This window comes from Oncorhynchus kisutch, unplaced genomic scaffold (genome assembly GCF_002021735.2).
Source record: "Oncorhynchus kisutch isolate 150728-3 unplaced genomic scaffold, Okis_V2 Okis01b-Okis20b_hom, whole genome shotgun sequence".
NCBI lineage: Eukaryota > Metazoa > Chordata > Actinopteri > Salmoniformes > Salmonidae > Oncorhynchus > Oncorhynchus kisutch.
In genome coordinates this window covers 13865732-13888325 of record NW_022261978.1, presented here as the reverse complement: position 1 = coordinate 13888325, position 22594 = coordinate 13865732, and the positions used below count along the sequence as shown (strand labels likewise).

General features: G+C 49.3%; 1 long non-coding RNA gene across 1 annotated transcript; it reads left to right on the top strand.

Moving 5' to 3' along the window:
- Positions 1-2160: 2160 nt before the first annotated feature.
- LOC116358873 (uncharacterized) lies at positions 2161-6134 on the top strand. Its single transcript, XR_004206499.1, has 2 exons — positions 2161-3198; positions 4898-6134. It is a non-coding gene; the product is annotated as an uncharacterized LOC116358873 (long non-coding RNA).
- The last annotated feature ends 16460 nt before the right edge of the window (positions 6135-22594 follow it).

Below are 22594 nucleotides of genomic sequence, written 5' to 3'. Positions count from 1 at the left end.
TGTAGTAACAGAACCCCACAGTAGAGGCGTAGACATAATACATGTAGTAACAGAACCCCACAGTAGAGGTGTAGACATAATAAATGTAGTAACAGAACCCCACAGTAGAGGCGTAGACATAATACATGTAGTAACAGAACCCCACAGTAGAGGCGTAGACATAATACATGTAGTAACAGAACCCCACAGTAGAGGTGTAGACATCATAAATGTAGTAACAGAACCCCACAGTAGAGGTGTAGACATCATAAATGTAGTAACAGAACCCCACAGTAGAGGTGTAGACATCATAAATGTAGTAACAGAACCCCACAGTAGAGGTGTAGACATAATAAATGTAGTAACAGAACCCCACAGCAGAGGTGTAGACATAATAAATGTAGTAACAGAACCCCACAGTAGAGGCGTAGACATAATACATGTAGTAACAGAACCCCACAGTAGAGGTGTAGACATAATAAATGTAGTAACAGAACCCCACAGTAGAGGCGTAGACATAATACATGTAGTAACAGAACCCCACAGTAGAGGCGTAGACATAATACATGTAGTAACAGAACCCCACAGTAGAGGTGTAGACATAATAAATGTAGTAACAGAACCCCACAGTAGAGGTGTAGACATAATAAATGTAGTAACAGAACCCCACAGTAGAGGTGTAGACATAATAAATGTAGTAACAGAACCCCACAGTAGAGGTGTAGACATAATAAATGTAGTAACAGAACCCCACAGTAGAGGCGTAGACATAATAAATGTAGTAACAGAACCCCACAGTAGAGGTGTAGACATAATAAATGTAGTAACAGAACCCCACAGTAGAGGCGTAGACATAATACATGTAGTAACAGAACCCCACAGTAGAGGCGTAGACATAATAAATGTAGTAACAGAACCCCACAGTAGAGGTGTAGACATAATAAATGTAGTAACAGAACCCCACAGTAGAGGTGTAGACATAATAATGTAGTAACAGAACCCCACAGTAGAGGCGTAGACATAATAAATGTAGTAACAGAACCCCACAGTAGAGGTGTAGACATAATAAATGTAGTAACAGAACCCCACAGTAGAGGCGTAGACATAATACATGTAGTAACAGAACCCCACAGTAGAGGCGTAGACATAATAAATGTAGTAACAGAACCCCACAGTAGAGGTGTAGACATAATAAATGTAGTAACAGAACCCCACAGTAGAGGTGTAGACATAATAAATGTAGTAACAGAACCCCACAGTAGAGGCGTAGACATAATACATGTAGTAACAGAACCCCACAGTAGAGGTGTAGACATAATAAATGTAGTAACAGAACCCCACAGTAGAGGTGTAGACATAATAAATGTAGTAACAGAACCCCACAGTAGAGGTGTAGACATAATAAATGTAGTAACAGAACCCCACAGCAGAGGTGTAGACATAATAAATGTAGTAACAGAACCCCACAGTAGAGGCGTAGACATAATAAATGTAGTAACAGAACCCCACAGTAGAGGTGTAGACATAATAAATGTAGTAACAGAACCCCACAGCAGAGGTGTAGACATAATAAATGTAGTAACAGAACCCCACAGTAGAGGTGTAGACATCATAAATGCATTTCTATATCTTCCAATGGAGGAGGAGTACCAAGATGGCTGAGTGATGGCTTCAACACAGTGCCCCCTGTCAGTCATCTAGTGTATTTAGATGGTTGAGTGGTGGCTTCAACACAGTGCCCCGTCAGTCATCTAGTGTATTTAGATGGCTGAGTGATGGCTTCAACACAGTGCCCCCTGTCAGTCATCTAGTGTATTTAGATGGCTGAGTGGTGGCTTCAACACAGCACCCCCTGTCAGTCATCTAGTGTTTTTAGATAGTTGAGTGGTGGCTTCAACACAGCGCCCCCTGTCAGTCATCTAGGGTTTATCTACATCATTGGTCTTCACCTGTGTACATCTTCATAATCAGACTATAGAGTACAACAGTATGGGTCATAATTAATACCCATACAACCTAGCGGGTAAAACCAGGAAATGGTTCCAATTGTTTTTTACACTAATTATGTCTTCAACTGAGATGTTTTTAAATACTTCCTACCAGGTCTGTGTTTCAGTTAGTCTTACCCTGGCGTGACGTTTTGATAACCATGGAAATCTCTCTCGGACAAATGACCTTTTATCAATATATTCACCTGTAATTACCTCCCGGAAATGAAACGCTAACTAGCCGCTAATGTGGCTATCATTCAGAACTACACATCCTGTCACAAGCATTTCCCTCAAGACACATTTCTCCATGCAAACTCTCATCAACAAGTATCAAGTAACCTAGCAAGTACATATTATAGCCTCTTTTTTTTTCTCGTGTAATTAATTGATATTGTGTATTTCTCATGTGTATTTTTGTTGATTATTTTACAAATGACCTAGCTAACTACCTTAGTATTTTCACATTATTATAATTTTTGTAAATTTACCTTCTGGCTTTTGTATTGAAATAGCTAACGTTAGGTCTCTCCATCGATCAGAAGTATGTTGCTGTGCTATATACCGGATTGTAACCACTTACTTCAATAAGTTCACATGTGCATTTTATAAATAAAATAATAAAAGTAATTTGTGTTAGGTTTTTTAATGTGGTGACATGCTAGCTACCATTAGCCCACCAGGGAAGGGATATTTATCTTGCTGGTTAATGCTGACTCACCGTTCGTATTGTAGTGAAGCAGGTCTCGAACCCTCGACCTTCTAGCCCTTATTAATTAAACCCCAGGGGTCGTTACACTCATCCCTCCTTTTTCAAAGAGCGCGTCCTCGCGCTAGCTTGCGAACCCTACGTCTTTACAGGAACGCGCGCGCGCACACACTCTCACTTGCCAAGCACGCGCACTGTCGTGGACGCAAGGGTCCGATCCCACTTCTGACACCAGTGTAATGAAACAGGCAGGGAAGCAGGACTCGGACCCTCGACCTTTCTTGGCCGAAAGTCCAGCGCGCGCTATAAGCGGCACAGTCGATATCCGCTCTTATAACCCCAACCCCCCCCCCCCAGGGTCGTTACAGTAGAGCAGATAGAGGGGACGTTGTTCCAGCTGCAGTGACACCACTGTTCTGTGTGGAGTCAGACACGCCAGCTTTACGTTAGTCCGGGAACCATGGCAATGACAGTTGGTTAGCTAAAGTGTCGCCGCTTAGAAAAGGTCTGACTGCACGAACGGTAAGCTAATGTTAACTAACTAGCTTAGCTAAATATTGCCTGGTGGGTTAGCTAGTTAGGTACCATGGTTGGCTAGCTAGTTATAGGTACCATTGTTGGCTAGCTAGTTATAGGTACCATGGTTGGCTAGCTAGTTATAGGTACCATGGTTGGCTAGCTAGTTATAGGTACCATGGTTGGCTAGCTAGTTATGTACCTTGGTTGGCTAGTAAGTTAGGTACCTTGGTTGGCTAGTAAGTTAGGTACCATGGTTGGCTAGTGAGTTAGGTACCTTGGTTGGCTAGTTAGTTAGGTACCTTGGTTGGCTAGCTAGTTATAGGTACCTTGGTTGGCTAGTTAGTTAGGTACCTTGTTTGGCTAGTTAGTTAGGTACCTTGGTTGGCTAGTTAGTTAGGTACCTTGGTTGGCTAGTTGGCTACATTAGCTAAGGTTGGCTAGTTAGTTAGGTATCATGTTTGGCTAGTTAGTTAGGTATCATGTTTGGCTAGTTAGTTAGGTATCATGTTTGGCTAGTTAGTTAGGTACCATGGTTGGCTAGTTAGTTAGGTACCATGGTTGGCTAGTAAGTTAGGTACCTTGGTTGGTTAGTTAGTTAGGTACCTTGGTTGGTTAGTTAGTTAGGTACCTTGGTTGGCTAGTTAGTTAGGTTCCTTGGTTGGCTAGTTAGTTAGGTACCATGGTAGGCTAGTAAGTTAGGTACCTTGGTTGGCTAGTTAGTTATAGGGACCATGGTTGGCTAGTTAGTTAGTTACCTTGGTTGGCTAGTTAGTTAGGTACCTTGGTTGGCTAGTTAGTTAGGTACCATGGTTGGCTAGTAAGTTAGGTACCTTGGTTGGCTAGTTAGTTAGGTACCTTGGTTGGCTAGTTAGTTAGGTTCCTTGGTTGGCTAGTTAGTTAGGTACCATGGTAGGCTAGTAAGTTAGGTACCATGGTTGGCTAGTTAGTTAGGTACCTTGGTTGGCTAGTTAGTTAGGTACCTTGGTTGGCTAGTGTGTGTAATATGAATTATTCTGGGAGTCTAGTGTTTGTAATATAAATTATTCTGTGAGTCTAGTGTGTGTGTAATATAAATTATTCTGTGAGTCTAGTGTGTGTAATATAAATTATTCTGTGAGTCTAGTGTGTGTGTAATATACATTATTCTGTGAGTATACTGTGTGTGTAATATACATTATTCTGTGAGTCTAGTGTGTGTAATATAAATTATTCTGGGAGTCTAGTGTATGTAATATACATTATTCTGGGAGTCTAGTGTGTGTAATATAAATTATTCTGGGAGTCTAGTGTGTGTGTAATATACATTATTCTGTGAGTATACTGTGTGTGTAATATAAATTATTCTGTGAGTCTAGTGTGTGTGTAATATACATTATTCTGTGAGTCTAGTGTGTGTAATATAAATTATTCTGGGAGTCTAGTGTGTGTAATATACATTATTCTGTGAGTCTAGTGTGTGTAATATAAATTATTCTGGGAGTCTAGTGTTTGTAATATACATTATTCTGGGAGTCTAGTGTGTGTAATATACATTATTCTGGGAGTCTAGTGTATGTAATATACATTATTCTGGGAGTCTAGTGTATGTAATATAAATTATTCTGGGAGTCTAGTGTATGTAATATAAATTATTCTGGGAGTCTAGTGTGTGTGTATGAACTATGTGGAATATTTTTGGACCATCTTTCCTCCCTGAAAGCAGGTACTGACAGGAGGACGAGGCCCGTGACGAGAATGATGATCCAGTGACAGTGTTTAAAAACCATTTACAAGACATTTACATTTCACTGTTGTAAAACCTATTTACAAGATATTTACAGTTCACTGTTGTAAAACCTATTTACAAGATATTTACAGATGTTCACTGTTAAATCTATTTACAAGATATTTACAGATGCTCACTGTTGTAAAACCTATTTACAACATATTTACAGCTCACTGTTGTAAAACCTATTTACAAGATATTTACAGTTCACTGTTGTAGTGCTGCCTTTGGGAGCATGTGGTCCTTGAAACACTCCTGTAATCCAGCAATATGAGTGTGCCAGAGGTCGTCACGCTGGACGGGAGGCTGTGGTGGTCCACGATAACCAAGAAGCAGGTGTCCCTTCCAGTGATGTGGAACTGACCTTGGACTTGGACCTGGTGCCAGGAAGGATGGTCTTCACAGAGGCATTAAGACCCTCCCTCCGCTTGGATATAGAAATCCTTCGACCTCACTTCCTCTTCAATGGTCAGGTCCCTTTTAGGCACAATAGGAACACTTGACCTCCACCAGCAGACCATCCGGTGAGGCACCCAGGATCCCAGACCATCCGGTGAGGATCCCAGCCTGTCCGGTGAGGCACCCAGGATCCTAGACTGTCCGGTGAGGCACCCAGGACCCCAGACCGTCCGGTGAGGGGCACCCAGGATCCCAGACCGTCTGGTGAGGGGCACCCAGGATCCCCCGACCGTCCGGTGAGGCACCCAAGACCCCAGACCGTCTGGTGAGAGGCACCCAGGATCCCAGACCGTCTGGTGGGGTGTGGCACCCAGGACCACAGACCGTCTGGTGAGAGGCACCCAGGACCCCAGACCGTCTGGTGAGGGGTACTCAGGATCCCAGACCGTCCGGTGAGGCACCCAGACCGTCTGGTGAGGGGCACCCAGGATCCCAGACCGTCTGGTGAGGGGCACCCAGGATCCCAGGCCCTGTGACCACAAAGCCCTGACTCTTGCACATCCATCCTTGTAGACATTTTGAATTCCTTGATGCCCCTCCCTCTTTGTCATCTGTCCCCCACATTATAGACAGTTTTTTTCCCATCAACTTTTAATTAATAACTTGGGATTTTTTACAACTTGACATATCAATCATAATAGTGGGAATGAGCCTACAGATCCAGACTGTGTGAGGGCATGTACCACTCAGAATAAATAAATACTGTTCCTTTGAAGATTTTGTCTCTTGTCATAAACTATACTGAACAGAAAATATGTAAAGTGTTGGTCCAATGTTTCATAAGCTGAAAAAAATATATATATTCCAGAAATGTTCCATATTTCAAAAAAAAAAAATTGTGCACAAATTTGTTTCCATCACCTGTTAGTGAGTATTTCTCATTTGTCAAGATAATCCATCCATCTGACAGGTGTGGTATATCAATAAACTGATTAAACAGCATGATCATTACACAGGTGCACCTTCCGCTGGGGACAATAACATGATCATTACACAGGTGCACCTTCCACTGGGGACAATAACATGATCATTACACAGGTGCACCTTCCGCTGGGGACAATAACAGCATGGTCATTACACAGGTGCACCTTCCGCTGGGGACAATAACATGATCATTACACAGGTGCACCTTCCGCTGGGGACAATAACAGCATGATCATTACACAGGTGCACCTTCCGCTGGGGACAATAACAGCATGATCATTACACAGGTGTAATCTTCTCCACATGGCCAGACTGATAGTGGTCTTCTCCACATGGCCAGACTGATAGTGGTCTTCTCCACATGGCCAGACTGATAGTGGTCTTCTCCACATGGCCAGTCTGATAGTGGTCTTCTCCACATGGCCAGACTGATAGTGGTCTTCTCCACATGGCCAGTCTGATAGTGGTCTTCTCCACATGGCCAGACTGATAGTGGTCTTCTCCACATGGCCAGACTGATAGTGGTCTTCTCCACATGGCCAGACTGATAGTGGTCTTCTCCACATGGCCAGACTGATAGTGGTCTTCTCCACATGGCCAGACTGATAGTGGTCTTCTCCACATGGCCAGTCTGATAGTGGTCTTCTCCACATGGCCAGACTGATAGTGGTCTTCTCCACATGGCCAGACTGATAGTGGTCTTCTCCCCTTTTCAAGGCTCTTATGCACATCCTTGATCAAATCAATGAGGTCTGAAGTAGACACACAAGTCAACATACTGTACAAACAGTTATCTAGGCTAAGGAATACCATGTTATGTTCTCATCTACTGCTCTGCTATCTAGCTAGCTAAAGTCTATAACACTTAGACTATGGGATGGATGCATTAATGTCCCTTTCATACAGTTGTTATGCTAACTAGCTAAAGTGTGGTCAGTGTCTGAGATTGAACAGTAGTAGATGTTTGACCTCTGTCATTGCCAACAAAGGGTATATAACAAAGTATTGAGTTAAACTTTTGTTATTGACCAAATACTTATTTTCCACATAATTTGGAAATAAATTCATTAAAAATCCTACCATGTGATTTTTCTGGATTTTTTTCTCCTCATTTTGTCTGTCATAGTTGAAGTGTACCTATGATGAAAATTACAGGCCTCTCATCTTTTTAAGTGGGAGAACTTGCACAATTGGTGGCTGACTAAATACTTTTTTGCCCCACTGTACATATATATATATATATATACATATTTCTATACATATTTATATATATATATGCAAAGCTGTCATCAAGGCAAAGGATGGCGACTTTGAAGAATCTAAATTATAAAATGTATTTGATTTGTTTCAACACTTTTTGGTTACTAAATGTTAACAAAATAAAGAAAAACCTTTGAATGAGTTTGACTGGTACTTTATATAAATATACTCCGAGTTCCTGGTGACTATTTCCATTATGGCGGGGTAGCCTAGTGGTTAGAGTGTAGAGGTGGCAGGTAGCCTAGTGGTTAGAGTGTAGAGGTGGCAGGTAGCCTAGTGGTTAGAGTGTAGAGGAGGCAGGTAGCCTAGTGGTTAGAGTGTAGAGGTGGCAGGTAGCCTAGTGGTTAGAGTGTAGAGGTGGCAGGTAGACTAGTGGTTAGAGTGTAGAGGTGGCAGGTAGCCTAGTGGTTAGAGTGTAGAGGTGGCAGGTAGCCTAGTGGTTAGAGTGTAGAGGTGGCAGGTAGCCTAGTGGTTAGAGTGTAGAGGTGGCAGGTAGCCTAGTGGTTAGAGTGTAGAGGTGGCAGGTAGACTAGTGGTTAGAGTGTAGAGGTGGCAGGTAGCCTAGTGGTTAGAGTGTAGAGGTGGCAGGTAGCCTAGTGGTTAGAGTGTAGAGGGTGGCAGGTAGCCTAGTGGTTAGAGTGTAGAGGAGGCAGGTAGCCTAGTGGTTAGAGTGTAGAGGTGGCAGGTAGCCTAGTGGTTAGAGTGTAGAGGTGGCAGGTAGCCTAGCGGTTAGAGTGTAGAGGTGGCAGGTAGCCTAGTGGTTAGAGTGTAGAGGTGGCAGGGTAGCCTAGTGGTTAGAGTGTAGAGGTGGCAGGTAGCCTAGTGGTTAGAGTGTAGAGGTGGCAGGTAGCCTAGTGGTTAGAGTGTAGAGGAGGTAGGGTAGCCTAGTGGTTAGAGTGTAGAGGAGGTAGGGTTAGCCTAGTGGTTAGAGTGTAGAGGTGGCAGGTAGCCTAGTGGTTAGAGTGTAGAGGTGGCAGGTAGCCTAGTGGTTAGAGTGTAGAGGCGGCAGGTAGCCTAGTGGTTATAGTGTAGAGGCGGGCAGGTAGCCTAGTGGTTAGAGTGTAGAGGTGGCAGGTAGCCTAGTGGTTATAGTGTAGGGGTGGCAGGTAGCCTAGTGGTTAGAGTGTAGAGGCGGCAGGTAGCCTAGTGGTTTAGAGTTGTAGAGGTGGCAGGTAGCCTAGTGGTTAGAGTGTAGAGGTGGCAGGTAGCCCTAGTGGTTAGAGTGTAGAGGTGGCAGGTAGCCTAGTGGTTAGAGTGTAGAGGTGGCAGGTAGTCTAGTGGTTAGAGTGTAGAGGTGGCAGGTAGCCTAGTGGTTAGAGTGTAGAGGAGGCAGGTAGCCTAGTGGTTAGAGTGTAGAGGTGGCAGGTAGCCTAGTGGTTATAGTGTAGAGGTGGCAGGTAGCCTAGTGGTTAGAGTGTAGAGGTGGCAGGTAGCCTAGTGGTTAGAGTGTAGAGGTGGCAGGTAGCCTCAGTGGTTAGAGTGTAGAGGTGGCAGGTAGACTAGTGGTTAGAGTGTAGATGGAGGCAGGTAGCCTAGTGGTTAGAGTGTAGAGGTGGCAGGTAGCCTAGTGGTTAGAGTGTAGAGGTGGCAGGTAGCCTAGTGGTTAGAGTGTAGAGGGTGGCAGGTTAGCCTAGTGGTTAGAGTGTAGAGGTGGCAGGTAGCCTAGTGGTTAGAGTGTAGAGGTGGCAGGTAGCCTAGTGGTTAGAGTGTAGAGGTGGCAGGTAGCCTAGTGGTTAGAGTGTAGAGGTGGCAGGTAGCCTAGTGGTTAGAGTGTAGAGGTGGCAAGGTAGCCTAGTGGTTAGAGTGTAGGGGTGGCAGGTAGCCTAGTGGTTAGAGTGTAGAGGTGGCAGGTAGCCTAGTGGTTAGAGTGTAGAGGTGGCAGGTAGCCTAGTGGTTAGAGTGTAGAGGTGGCAGGTAGCCTAGTGGTTAGAGTGTAGAGGAGGCAGGTAGCCTAGTGGTTAGAGTGTAGAGGTGGCAGGTAGCCTAGTGGTTAGAGTGTAGAGGTGGCAGGGTAGCCTAGTGGTTAGAGTGTAGAGGTGGCAGGTAAGCCTAGTGGTTAGAGTGTAGGGGTGGCAGGTAGCCTAGTGGTTAGAGTGTAGGGGTGGCAGGTAGCCTAGTGGTTAGAGTGTAGAGGTGGCAGGTAGCCTAGTGGTTAGAGTGTAGAGGCGGCAGGTAGCCTAGTGGTTAGAGTGTAGATGGTGGCAGGTAGCCTAGTGGTTAGAGTGTAGAGGTGGCAGGTAGCCTAGTGGTTAGAGTGTAGACGGTGGCAGGTAGTCTAGTGGTTAGAGTGTAGAGGTGGGCAGGTAGCCTAGTGGTTAGAGTGTAAGAGGGTGGCAGGTAGCCTAGTGGTTAGAGTGTAGAGGTGGCAGGTAGCCTAGTGGTTAGAGTGTAGACGGTGGCAGGTAGCCTAGTGGTTAGAGTGTAGAGGTGGCAGGTATAGCCTAGTGGTTAGAGTGTAGAGGTGGCAGGTAGCCTAGTGGTTAGAGTGTAGAGGTGGCAGGGTAGCCTAGTGGTTAGAGTGTAGAGGTGGGCAGGTAGCCTAGTGGTTATAGTGTAGAGGTGGCAGGTAGCCTAGTGGTTAGAGTGTAGAGGTGGCAGGTAGCCTAGTGGTTAGAGTAGAGGTGGCAGGTAGCCTAGTGGTTAGAGTGTAGAGGTGGCAGGGTAGCCTAGTGGTTAGAGTGTAGAGGTGGCAGGTAGCCTAGTGGTTATAGTGTAGAGGTGGCAGGTAGCCTAGTGGTTAGAGTGTAGAGGTGGCAGGTAGCCTAGTGGTTAGAGTGTAGAGGTGGCAGGTAGCCTAGTGGTTAGAGTGTAGAGGTGGCAGGTAGCCTAGTGGTTAGAGTGTAGGGGTGGCAGGTAGCCTAGTGGTTAGAGTGTAGAGGTGGCAGGTAGCCTAGTGGTTAGAGTGTAGAGGTGGCAGGTAGCCTAGTGGTTAGAGTGTAGAGGTGGCAGGTAGCCTAGTGGTTATAGTGTAGAGGTGGCAGGTAGCCTAGTGGTTAGAGTGTAGAGGTGGCAGGTAGCCTAGTGGTTAGAGTGTAGAGGTGGCAGGTAGCCTAGTGGTTAGAGTGTAGAGGTGGCAGGTAGCCTAGTGGTTAGAGTGTAGGGGTGGCAGGTAGCCTAGTGGTTAGAGTGTAGAGGTGGCAGGTAGCCTAGTGGTTAGAGTGTAGAGGTGGCAGGTAGCCTAGTGGTTAGAGTGTAGAGGTGGCAGGTAGCCTAGTGGTTATAGTGTAGAGGTGGTAGGTAGCCTAGTGGTTAGAGTGTAGAGGTGGCAGGTAGCCTAGTGGTTAGAGTGTAGAGGTGGCAGGTAGCCTAGTGGTTAGAGTGTAGAGGTGGTAGGTAGCCTAGTGGTTAGAGTGTAGAGGCGGCAGGTAGCCTAGTGGTTAGAGTGTAGAGGTGGCAGGTAGCCTAGTGGTTAGAGTGTAGAGGTGGCAGGTAGCCTAGTGGTTAGAGTGTAGAGGTGGCAGGTAGCCTAGTGGTTAGAGTGTAGAGGTGGCAGGTAGCCTAGTGGTTAGAGTGTAGAGGAGGCAGGTAGCCTAGTGGTTAGAGTGTAGAGGTGGCAGGTAGCCTAGTGGTTAGAGTGTAGAGGTGGCAGGTAGCCTAGTGGTTAGAGTGTAGAGGTGGCAGGTAGCCTAGTGGTTAGAGTGTAGAGGTGGCAGGTAGCCTAGTGGTTAGAGTGTAGAGGAGGCAGGTAGCCTAGTGGTTAGAGTGTAGAGGCGGCAGGGTAGCCTAGTGGTTAGAGTGTAGAGGAGGCAGGTAGCCTAGTGGTTAGAGTGTAGAGGTGGCAGGTAGCCTAGTGGTTAGAGTGTAGAGGTGGCAGGTAGCCTAGTGGTTAGAGTGTAGAGGCGGCAGGTAGCCTAGTGGTTAGAGTGTAGAGGTGGCAGGTAGCCTACTGGTTAGAGTGTAGAGGTGGCAGGTAGCCTAGTGGTTAGAGTGTAGAGGTGGCAGGTAGCCTAGTGGTTAGAGTGTAGAGGTGGCAGGTAGCCTAGTGGTTAGAGTGTAGAGGCGGCAGGTAGCCTAGTGGTTAGAGTGTAGAGGTGGCAGGTAGCCTAGTGGTTAGAGTGTAGAGGTGGCAGGTAGCCTAGTGGTTAGAGTGTAGAGGTGGCAGGTAGCCTAGTGGTTAGAGTGTAGAGGCGGCAGGGTAGCCTAGTGGTTAGAGTGTAGAGGCGGCAGGTAGCCTAGTGGTTAGAGTGTAGAGGTGGCAGGTAGCCTAGTGGTTAGAGTGTAGAGGTGGCAGGTAGCCTAGTGGTTAGAGTGTAGAGGCGGCAGGTAGCCTAGTGGTTAGAGTGTAGAGGTGGCAGGTAGCCTAGTGGTTAGAGTGTAGAGGTGGCAGGTAGCCTAGTGGTTAGAGTGTAGAGGTGGCAGGTAGCCTAGTGGTTAGAGTGTAGAGGTGGCAGGTAGCCTAGTGGTTAGAGTGTTGAGGTGGCAGGTAGCCTAGTGGTTAGAGTGTAGAGGTGGCAGGTAGCCTAGTGGTTAGAGTGTAGAGGTGGCAGGTAGCCTAGTGGTTAGAGTGTAGAGGTGGCAGGTAGCCTAGTGGTTAGAGTGTAGAGGTGGCAGGTAGCCTAGTGGTTAGAGTGTAGAGGTGGCAGGTAGCCTAGTGGTTAGAGTGTAGAGGTGGCAGGTAGCCTAGTGGTTAGAGTGTAGAGGTGGCAGGTAGCCTAGTGGTTAGAGTGTAGAGGTGGCAGGTAGCCTAGTGGTTAGAGTGTTGAGGTGGCAGGTAGCCTAGTGGTTAGAGTGTAGAGGTGGCAGGTAGCCTAGTGGTTAGAGTGTAGAGGTGGCAGGTAGCCTAGTGGTTAGAGTGTAGAGGCGGCAGGTAGCCTAGTGGTTAGAGTGTAGAGGTGGCAGGTAGCCTAGTGGTTAGAGTGTAGAGGTGGCAGGTAGCCTAGTGGTTAGAGTGTAGAGGTGGCAGGTAGCCTAGTGGTTAGAGTGTAGAGGTGGCAGGTAGCCTAGTGGTTAGAGTGTAGAGGTGGCAGGTAGCCTAGTGGTTAGAGTGTAGAGGTGGCAGGTAGCCTAGTGGTTAGAGTGTAGAGGTGGCAGGTAGCCTAGTGGTTAGAGTGTAGAGGTGGCAGGTAGCCTAGTGGTTAGAGTGTAGAGGTGGCAGGTAGCCTAGTGGTTAGAGTGTAGAGGTGGCAGGTAGCCTAGTGGTTAGAGTGTAGAGGCGGCAGGTAGCCTAGTGGTTAGAGTGTAGAGGTGGCAGGTAGCCTAGTGGTTAGAGTGTAGAGGTGGCAGGTAGCCTAGTGGTTAGAGTGTAGAGGTGGCAGGTAGCCTAGTGGTTAGAGTGTAGAGGTGGCAGGTAGCCTAGTGGTTAGAGTGTAGAGGTGGCAGGTAGCCTAGTGGTTAGAGTGTAGAGGTGGCAGGTAGCCTAGTGGTTAGAGTGTAGAGGTGGCAGGTAGCCTAGTGGTTAGAGTGTAGAGGTGGCAGGTAGCCTAGTGGTTAGAGTGTAGAGGTGGCAGGTAGCCTAGTGGTTAGAGTGTAGAGGTGGCAGGTAGCCTAGTGGTTAGAGTGTAGAGGTGGCAGGTAGCCTAGTGGTTAGAGTGTAGAGGTGGCAGGTAGCCTAGTGGTTAGAGTGTAGAGGTGGCAGGTAGCCTAGTGGTTAGAGTGTAGGGGTGGCAGGTAGCCTAGTGGTTAGAGTGTAGAGGTGGCAGGTAGCCTAGTGGTTAGAGTGTAGAGGTGGTAGGTAGCCTAGTGGTTAGAGTGTAGAGGTGGCAGGTAGCCTAGTGGTTAGAGTGTAGAGGTGGCAGGTAGCCTAGTGGTTAGAGTGTAGAGGTGGTAGGTAGCCTAGTGGTTAGAGTGTAGAGGCGGCAGGGTAGCCTAGTGGTTAGAGTGTAGAGGTGGCAGGTAGCCTAGTGGTTAGAGTGTAGAGGTGGCAGGTAGCCTAGTGGTTAGAGTGTAGAGGTGGCAGGTAGCCTAGTGGTTAGAGTGTAGAGGTGGCAGGTAGCCTAGTGGTTAGAGTGTAGAGGAGGCAGGTAGCCTAGTGGTTAGAGTGTAGAGGTGGCAGGTAGCCTAGTGGTTAGAGTGTAGAGGTGGCAGGTAGCCTAGTGGTTAGAGTGTAGAGGTGGCAGGTAGCCTAGTGGTTAGAGTGTAGAGGTGGCAGGTAGCCTAGTGGTTAGAGTGTAGAGGAGGCAGGTAGCCTAGTGGTTAGAGTGTAGAGGCGGCAGGTAGCCTAGTGGTTAGAGTGTAGAGGAGGCAGGTAGCCTAGTGGTTAGAGTGTAGAGGTGGCAGGTAGCCTAGTGGTTAGAGTGTAGAGGTGGCAGGTAGCCTAGTGGTTAGAGTGTAGAGGCGGCAGGTAGCCTAGTGGTTAGAGTGTAGAGGTGGCAGGTAGCCTAGTGGTTAGAGTGTAGAGGTGGCAGGTAGCCTAGTGGTTAGAGTGTAGAGGTGGCAGGTAGCCTAGTGGTTAGAGTGTAGAGGTGGCAGGTAGCCTAGTGGTTAGAGTGTAGAGGTGGCAGGTAGCCTAGTGGTTAGAGTGTAGAGGTGGCAGGTAGCCTAGTGGTTAGAGTGTAGAGGTGGCAGGTAGCCTAGTGGTTAGAGTGTAGAGGAGGCAGGTAGCCTAGTGGTTAGAGTGTAGAGGTGGCAGGTAGCCTAGTGGTTAGAGTGTAGAGGTGGCAGGTAGCCTAGTGGTTAGAGTGTAGAGGTGGCAGGTAGCCTAGTGGTTAGAGTGTAGAGGTGGCAGGTAGCCTAGTGGTTAGAGTGTAGAGGTGGCAGGTAGCCTAGTGGTTAGAGTGTAGAGGTGGCAGGTAGCCTAGTGGTTAGAGTGTAGAGGTGGCAGGTAGCCTAGTGGTTAGAGTGTAGAGAGGCAGGGTAGACTAGTGGTTAGAGTGTAGAGGTGGCAGGTAGCCTAGTGGTTAGAGTGTAGAGGTGGCAGGTAGCCTAGTGGTTAGAGTGTAGAGGTGGCAGGTAGCCTAGTGGTTAGAGTGTAGAGGTGGCAGGTAGCCTAGTGGTTAGAGTGTAGAGGTGGCAGGTAGCCTAGTGGTTAGAGTGTAGAGGTGGCAGGTAGCCTAGTGGTTAGAGTGTAGAGGTGGCAGGTAGCCTAGTGGTTAGAGTGTAGAGGTGGCAGGTAGCCTAGTGGTTAGAGTGTAGAGGTGGCAGGTAGCCTAGTGGTTAGAGTGTAGAGGTGGCAGGTAGCCTAGTGGTTAGAGTGTAGAGGTGGCAGGTAGCCTAGTGGTTAGAGTGTAGAGGTGGCAGGTAGCCTAGTGGTTAGAGTGTAGAGGTGGCAGGTAGCCTAGTGGTTAGAGTGTAGAGGTGGCAGGTAGCCTAGTGGTTAGAGTGTAGAGGTGGCAGGTAGCCTAGTGGTTAGAGTGTAGAGGTGGCAGGTAGCCTAGTGGTTAGAGTGTAGAGGTGGCAGGTAGCCTAGTGGTTAGAGTGTAGAGGTGGCAGGTAGCCTAGTGGTTAGAGTGTAGAGGTGGCAGGTAGCCTAGTGGTTAGAGTGTAGAGGTGGCAGGTAGCCTAGTGGTTAGAGTGTAGAGGTGGCAGGTAGCCTAGTGGTTAGAGTGTAGAGGTGGCAGGTAGCCTAGTGGTTAGAGTGTAGAGGTGGCAGGTAGCCTAGTGGTTAGAGTGTAGAGGAGGCAGGTAGCCTAGTGGTTAGAGTGTAGAGGTGGCAGGTAGCCTAGTGGTTAGAGTGTAGAGGTGGCAGGTAGCCTAGTGGTTAGAGTGTAGAGGAGGCAGGTAGCCTAGTGGTTAGAGTGTAGAGGTGGCAGGTAGCCTAGTGGTTAGAGTGTAGAGGTGGCAGGTAGCCTAGTGGTTAGAGTGTAGAGGTGGCAGGTAGCCTAGTGGTTAGAGTGTAGAGGTGGCAGGTAGCCTAGTGGTTAGAGTGTAGAGGTGGCAGGTAGCCTAGTGGTTAGAGTGTAGAGGTGGCAGGTAGCCTAGTGGTTAGAGTGTAGAGGTGGCAGGTAGCCTAGTGGTTAGAGTGTAGAGGTGGCAGGTAGCCTAGTGGTTAGAGTGTAGAGGTGGCAGGTAGCCTAGTGGTTAGAGTGTAGAGGAGGCAGGTAGCCTAGTGGTTAGAGTGTAGAGGTGGCAGGTAGCCTAGTGGTTAGAGTGTAGAGGTGGCAGGTAGCCTAGTGGTTAGAGTGTAGAGGTGGCAGGTAGCCTAGTGGTTAGAGTGTAGAGGTGGCAGGTAGCCTAGTGGTTAGAGTGTAGAGGTGGCAGGTAGCCTAGTGGTTAGAGTGTAGAGGTGGCAGGTAGCCTAGTGGTTAGAGTGTAGAGAGGCAGGTAGCCTAGTGGTTAGAGTGTAGAGGTGGCAGGTAGCCTAGTGGTTAGAGTGTAGAGGTGGCAGGTAGCCTAGTGGTTAGAGTGTAGAGGTGGCAGGTAGCCTAGTGGTTAGAGTGTAGAGGTGGCAGGTAGCCTAGTGGTTAGAGTGTAGAGGTGGCAGGTAGCCTAGTGGTTAGAGTGTAGAGGTGGCAGGTAGCCTAGTGGTTAGAGTGTAGAGGTGGCAGGTAGCCTAGTGGTTAGAGTGTAGAGGTGGCAGGTAGCCTAGTGGTTAGAGTGTAGAGGAGGCAGGTAGCCTAGTGGTTAGAGTGTAGAGGTGGCAGGTAGCCTAGTGGTTAGAGTGTAGAGGTGGCAGGTAGCCTAGTGGTTAGAGTGTAGAGGTGGCAGGTAGCCTAGTGGTTAGAGTGTAGAGGTGGCAGGTAGCCTAGTGGTTAGAGTGTAGAGGTGGCAGGTAGCCTAGTGGTTAGAGTGTAGAGGTGGCAGGTAGCCTAGTGGTTAGAGTGTAGAGGTGGCAGGTAGCCTAGTGGTTAGAGTGTAGAGGTGGCAGGTAGCCTAGTGGTTAGAGTGTAGAGGTGGCAGGTAGCCTAGTGGTTAGAGTGTAGAGGTGGCAGGTAGCCTAGTGGTTAGAGTGTAGAGGTGGCAGGTAGCCTAGTGGTTAGAGTGTAGAGGTGGCAGGTAGCCTAGTGGTTAGAGTGTAGAGGTGGCAGGTAGCCTAGTGGTTAGAGTGTAGAGGTGGCAGGTAGCCTAGTGGTTAGAGTGTAGAGGTGGCAGGTAGCCTAGTGGTTAGAGTGTAGAGGTGGCAGGTAGCCTAGTGGTTAGAGTGTAGAGGTGGCAGGTAGCCTAGTGGTTAGAGTGTAGAGGTGGCAGGTAGCCTAGTGGTTAGAGTGTAGAGGTGGCAGGTAGCCTAGTGGTTAGAGTGTAGAGGTGGCAGGTAGCCTAGTGGTTAGAGTGTAGAGGTGGCAGGTAGCCTAGTGGTTAGAGTGTAGAGGTGGCAGGTAGCCTAGTGGTTAGAGTGTAGAGGTGGCAGGTAGCCTAGTGGTTAGAGTGTAGAGGTGGCAGGTAGCCTAGTGGTTAGAGTGTAGAGGTGGCAGGTAGCCTAGTGGTTAGAGTGTAGAGGCGGCAGGTAGCCTAGTGGTTAGAGTGTAGAGGTGGCAGGTAGCCTAGTGGTTAGAGTGTAGAGGTGGCAGGTAGCCTAGTGGTTAGAGTGTAGAGGTGGCAGGTAGCCTAGTGGTTAGAGTGTAGAGGTGGCAGGTAGCCTAGTGGTTAGAGTGTAGAGGTGGCAGGTAGCCTAGTGGTTAGAGTGTAGAGGTGGCAGGTAGCCTAGTGGTTAGAGTGTAGAGGTGGCAGGTAGCCTAGTGGTTAGAGTGTAGAGGTGGCAGGTAGCCTAGTGGTTAGAGTGTAGAGGTGGCAGGTAGCCTAGTGGTTAGAGTGTAGAGGTGGCAGGTAGCCTAGTGGTTAGAGTGTAGAGGTGGCAGGTAGCCTAGTGGTTAGAGTGTAGAGGTGGCAGGTAGCCTAGTGGTTAGAGTGTAGAGGTGGCAGGTAGCCTAGTGGTTAGAGTGTAGAGGTGGCAGGTAGCCTAGTGGTTAGAGTGTAGAGGTGGCAGGTAGCCTAGTGGTTAGAGTGTAGAGGTGGCAGGTAGCCTAGTGGTTAGAGTGTAGAGGTGGCAGGTAGCCTAGTGGTTAGAGTGTAGAGGTGGCAGGTAGCCTAGTGGTTAGAGTGTAGAGGTGGCAGGTAGCCTAGTGGTTAGAGTGTAGAGGTGGCAGGTAGCCTAGTGGTTAGAGTGTAGAGGTGGCAGGTAGCCTAGTGGTTAGAGTGTAGAGGTGGCAGGTAGCCTAGTGGTTAGAGTGTAGAGGTGGCAGGTAGCCTAGTGGTTAGAGTGTAGAGGTGGCAGGTAGCCTAGTGGTTAGAGTGTAGAGGTGGCAGGTAGCCTAGTGGTTAGAGTGTAGAGGTGGCAGGTAGCCTAGTGGTTAGAGTGTAGAGGTGGCAGGTAGCCTAGTGGTTAGAGTGTAGAGGTGGCAGGTAGCCTAGTGGTTAGAGTGTAGAGGTGGCAGGTAGCCTAGTGGTTAGAGTGTAGAGGTGGCAGGTAGCCTAGTGGTTAGAGTGTAGAGGTGGCAGGTAGCCTAGTGGTTAGAGTGTAGAGGTGGCAGGTAGCCTAGTGGTTAGAGTGTAGAGGTGGCAGGTAGCCTAGTGGTTAGAGTGTAGAGGTGGCAGGTAGCCTAGTGGTTAGAGTGTAGAGGTGGCAGGTAGCCTAGTGGTTAGAGTGTAGAGGTGGCAGGTAGCCTAGTGGTTAGAGTGTAGAGGTGGCAGGTAGCCTAGTGGTTAGAGTGTAGAGGTGGCAGGTAGCCTAGTGGTTAGAGTGTAGAGGTGGCAGGTAGCCTAGTGGTTAGAGTGTAGAGGTGGCAGGTAGCCTAGTGGTTAGAGTGTAGAGGTGGCAGGTAGCCTAGTGGTTAGAGTGTAGAGGTGGCAGGTAGCCTAGTGGTTAGAGTGTAGAGGTGGCAGGTAGCCTAGTGGTTAGAGTGTAGAGGTGGCAGGTAGCCTAGTGGTTAGAGTGTAGAGGTGGCAGGTAGCCTAGTGGTTAGAGTGTAGAGGTGGCAGGTAGCCTAGTGGTTAGAGTGTAGAGGTGGCAGGTAGCCTAGTGGTTAGAGTGTAGAGGTGGCAGGTAGCCTAGTGGTTAGAGTGTAGAGGTGGCAGGTAGCCTAGTGGTTAGAGTGTAGAGGTGGCAGGTAGCCTAGTGGTTAGAGTGTAGAGGCGGCAGGTAGCCTAGTGGTTAGAGTGTAGAGGTGGCAGGTAGCCTAGTGGTTAGAGTGTAGAGGTGGCAGGTAGCCTAGTGGTTAGAGTGTAGAGGTGGCAGGTAGCCTAGTGGTTAGAGTGTAGGGGTGGCAGGTAGCCTAGTGGTTAGAGTGTAGAGGTGGCAGGTAGCCTAGTGGTTAGAGTGTAGAGGTGGCAGGTAGCCTAGTGGTTAGAGTGTAGAGGTGGCAGGTAGCCTAGTGGTTAGAGTGTAGAGGTGGCAGGTAGCCTAGTGGTTAGAGTGTAGAGGTGGCAGGTAGCCTAGTGGTTAGAGTGTAGAGGTGGCAGGTAGCCTAGTGGTTAGAGTGTAGAGGTGGCAGGTAGCCTAGTGGTTAGAGTGTAGAGGTGGCAGGTAGCCTAGTGGTTAGAGTGTAGAGGTGGCAGGTAGCCTAGTGGTTAGAGTGTAGAGGTGGCAGGTAGCCTAGTGGTTAGAGTGTAGAGGTGGCAGGTAGCCTAGTGGTTAGAGTGTAGAGGTGGCAGGTAGCCTAGTGGTTAGAGTGTAGAGGTGGCAGGTAGCCTAGTGGTTAGAGTGTAGAGGTGGCAGGTAGCCTAGTGGTTAGAGTGTAGAGGTGGCAGGTAGCCTAGTGGTTAGAGTGTAGAGGTGGCAGGTAGCCTAGTGGTTAGAGTGTAGAGGTGGCAGGTAGCCTAGTGGTTAGAGTGTAGAGGTGGCAGGTAGCCTAGTGGTTAGAGTGTAGAGGTGGCAGGTAGCCTAGTGGTTAGAGTGTAGAGGTGGCAGGTAGCCTAGTGGTTAGAGTGTAGAGGCGGCAGGTAGCCTAGTGGTTAGAGTGTAGAGGTGGCAGGTAGCCTAGTGGTTAGAGTGTAGAGGCGGCAGGTAGCCTAGTGGTTAGAGTGTAGAGGTGGCAGGTAGCCTAGTGGTTAGAGTGTAGAGGTGGCAGGTAGCCTAGTGGTTAGAGTGTAGAGGTGGCAGGTAGCCTAGTGGTTAGAGTGTAGAGGTGGCAGGTAGCCTAGTGGTTAGAGTGTAGAGGTGGCAGGTAGCCTAGTGGTTAGAGTGTAGAGGTGGCAGGTAGCCTAGTGGTTAGAGTGTAGAGGTGGCAGGTAGCCTAGTGGTTAGAGTGTAGAGGTGGCAGGTAGCCTAGTGGTTAGAGTGTAGAGGTGGCAGGTAGCCTAGTGGTTAGAGTGTAGAGGTGGCAGGTAGCCTAGTGGTTAGAGTGTAGAGGTGGCAGGTAGCCTAGTGGTTAGAGTGTAGAGGTGGCAGGTAGCCTAGTGGTTAGAGTGTAGAGGTGGCAGGTAGCCTAGTGGTTAGAGTGTAGAGGTGGCAGGTAGCCTAGTGGTTAGAGTGTAGAGGTGGCAGGTAGCCTAGTGGTTAGAGTGTAGAGGTGGCAGGTAGCCTAGTGGTTAGAGTGTAGAGGTGGCAGGTAGCCTAGTGGTTAGAGTGTAGAGGCGGCAGGTAGCCTAGTGGTTAGAGTGTAGAGGTGGCAGGTAGCCTAGTGGTTAGAGTGTAGAGGTGGCAGGTAGCCTAGTGGTTAGAGTGTAGAGGTGGCAGGTAGCCTAGTGGTTAGAGTGTAGGGGTGGCAGGTAGCCTAGTGGTTAGAGTGTAGAGGTGGCAGGTAGCCTAGTGGTTAGAGTGTAGAGGTGGCAGGTAGCCTAGTGGTTTAGAGTGTAGAGGGTGGCAGGTAGCCTAGTGGTTAGAGTGTAGAGGTGGCAGGTAGCCTAGTGGTTAGAGTGTAGGGGTGGCAGGTAGCCTAGTGGTTAGAGTGTAGAGGTGGCAGGTAGCCTAGTGGTTAGAGTGTAGAGGTGGTAGGTAGCCTAGTGGTTAGAGTGTAAGAGGTGGCAGGTAGCCTAGTGGTTAGAGTGTAGAGGTGGCAGGTAGCCTAGTGGTTAGAGTGTAGAGGTGGTAGGTAGCCTAGTGGTTAGAGTGTAGAGGCGGCAGGGTAGCCTAGTGGTTAGAGTGTAGAGGTGGCAGGTAGCCTAGTGGTTAGAGTGTAGAGGTGCAGGTAGCCTAGTGGTTAGAGTGTAGAGGTGGCAAGGTAGCCTAGTGGTTAGAGTGTAGGGGTGGCAGGTAGCCTAGTGGTTAGAGTGTAGAGGTGGCAGGTAGCCTAGTGGTTAGAGTGTAGAGGTGGCCAGGTATGCCTTAGTGGTTAGAGTGGTAGAGGTGGCAAGCGTAGCCTAGTGGGTTAGAGTGTAGAGGTGGCAGGTAGCCTAGTGGTTTAGAGTGTAGAGGTGGTAGGTAGCCTAGTGGTTAGAGTGTAGAGGTGTCAGGTACCTAGTGGTTAGAGTGTAGAGGTGGCAGGTAGCCTAGTGGTTAAGAGGTAGAGGTGGCAGGTAGCCTAGTGGTTAGAGGTAGAGGTGGCAGGTAGCTAGTGGTAAGTGTAGGTGGCCAGGGGTGCCTAGGTTAGAGTGTAGAGGTGGCAGGTAGCCTAGTGGTTAGAGTGTAGAGGTGGCAGGTAGCCTAGTGGTTAGAGTGTAGAGGTCGGCAGGTAGCCTAGTGGTTAGAGTGTAGAGGTGGCAGGTAGCCTAGTGGTTAGAGTGTAGAGGTGGCAGGTAGCCTAGTGGTTAGAGTGTAGAGGGTGGCAGGTAGCCTAGTGGTTAGAGTGTAGAGGTGGCAGGTAGCCTAGTGGTTAGAGTGTAGAGGTGGCAGGTAGCCTAGTGGTTAGAGTGTAGAGGAGGCAGGTAGCCTAGTGGTTAGAGTGTAGAGGTGGCAGGTAGGCCTATGGTTAGAGTGTAGGAGGGTTGCAGGTGAGCCTAGTGGTTAGAGTGTAGAGGTGGCAGGTAGCCTAGTGGTTAGAGTGTAGAGGTGGCAGGTAGCCTAGTGGTTAGAGTGTAGAGGTGGCAGGTAGCCTAGTGGTTAGAAGGTAGAGGTGGCAGGTAGCCTAGTGGTTAGAGTGTAGAGGTGGCAGGTAGCCTAGTGGTTAGAGTGTAGAGGTGGCAGGTAGCCTAGTGGTTAGAGTGTAGAGGTGGCAGGTAGCCTAGTGGTTAGAGTGTAGAGGTGGCAGGTAGCCTAGTGGTTAGAGTGTAGAGGTGGCAGGTAGCCTAGTGGTTAGAGTGTAGAGGAGGCAGTAGCCTAGTGGTTAGAGTGTAGAGGTGGCAGGTAGCCTAGTGGTTAGAGTGTTAGAGTGGCAGGTAGCCTAGTGGTTAGAGTGTAGAGGTGGCAGGTAGCCTAGTGGTTAGAGTGTAGAGGTGGCAGGGTAGCCTAGTGGTTAGAGTGTAGAGGTTGGCAGGTAGCCTAGTGGTTAGAGTGTAGAGGTGGCAGGTAGCCTAGTGGTTAGAGTGTAGAGGTGGCAGGTAGCCTAGTGGTTAGAGTGTAGAGGTGGCAGGTAGCCTAGTGGTTAGAGTGTAGAGGTGGCAGGTAGCCTAGTGGTTAGAGTGTAGAGGTGGCAGGTAGCCTAGTGGTTAGAGTGTAGAGGGTGGCAGGTAGCCTAGTGGTTAGAGTGTAGAGGTGGCAGGTAGCCTAGTGGTTAGAGTGTAGAGGTGGCAGGTAGCCTAGTGGTCTAGGAGTGTAGAGGTGGCAGGGTAGCCTAAGGTGGTTAGAGTGTAGAGGTGGCAGGTAGCCTAGTTGGTTAGAGTGTAGAGGTGGCAGGTAGCCTAGTGGTTAGAGTGTAGAGGTGGCAGGTAGCTTAGTGTTAGAGTGTAGAGGTGGCAGGTAGCCTAGTGGTTAGAGTGTAGAGGGGGCAGGTAGCCTAGTGGTTAGAGTGTTAGAGGGTGGCAGGTAGCCTAGTGGTTAGAGGTAGAGTGGCAGGCTAGCCTAGTGGTTAGAGTGTAGAGGGTGGCAGGTAGCCTAGTGGTATAGAGTGTTAGAGGTGGCAGGTAGCCTAGTGGTTAGAGTGTAGAGGTGGCAGGTAGCCTAGTGGTTAGAGTGTTAGAGGTGGCAGGTAGCCTAGTGGTTAGAGTGTAGAGGTGGCAGGTAGCCTAGTGGTTAGAGTGTAGAGGTGGCAGGTAAGCCTAGTGGTTAAGATGTAAGGTGGCAGGTAGCTAGTGTTAGAGTGTAGAGGTGGCAGGTAGCCTAGTGTTAGAGTGTAGAGGTGGCAGGTAGCCTAGTGGTTAGAGTGT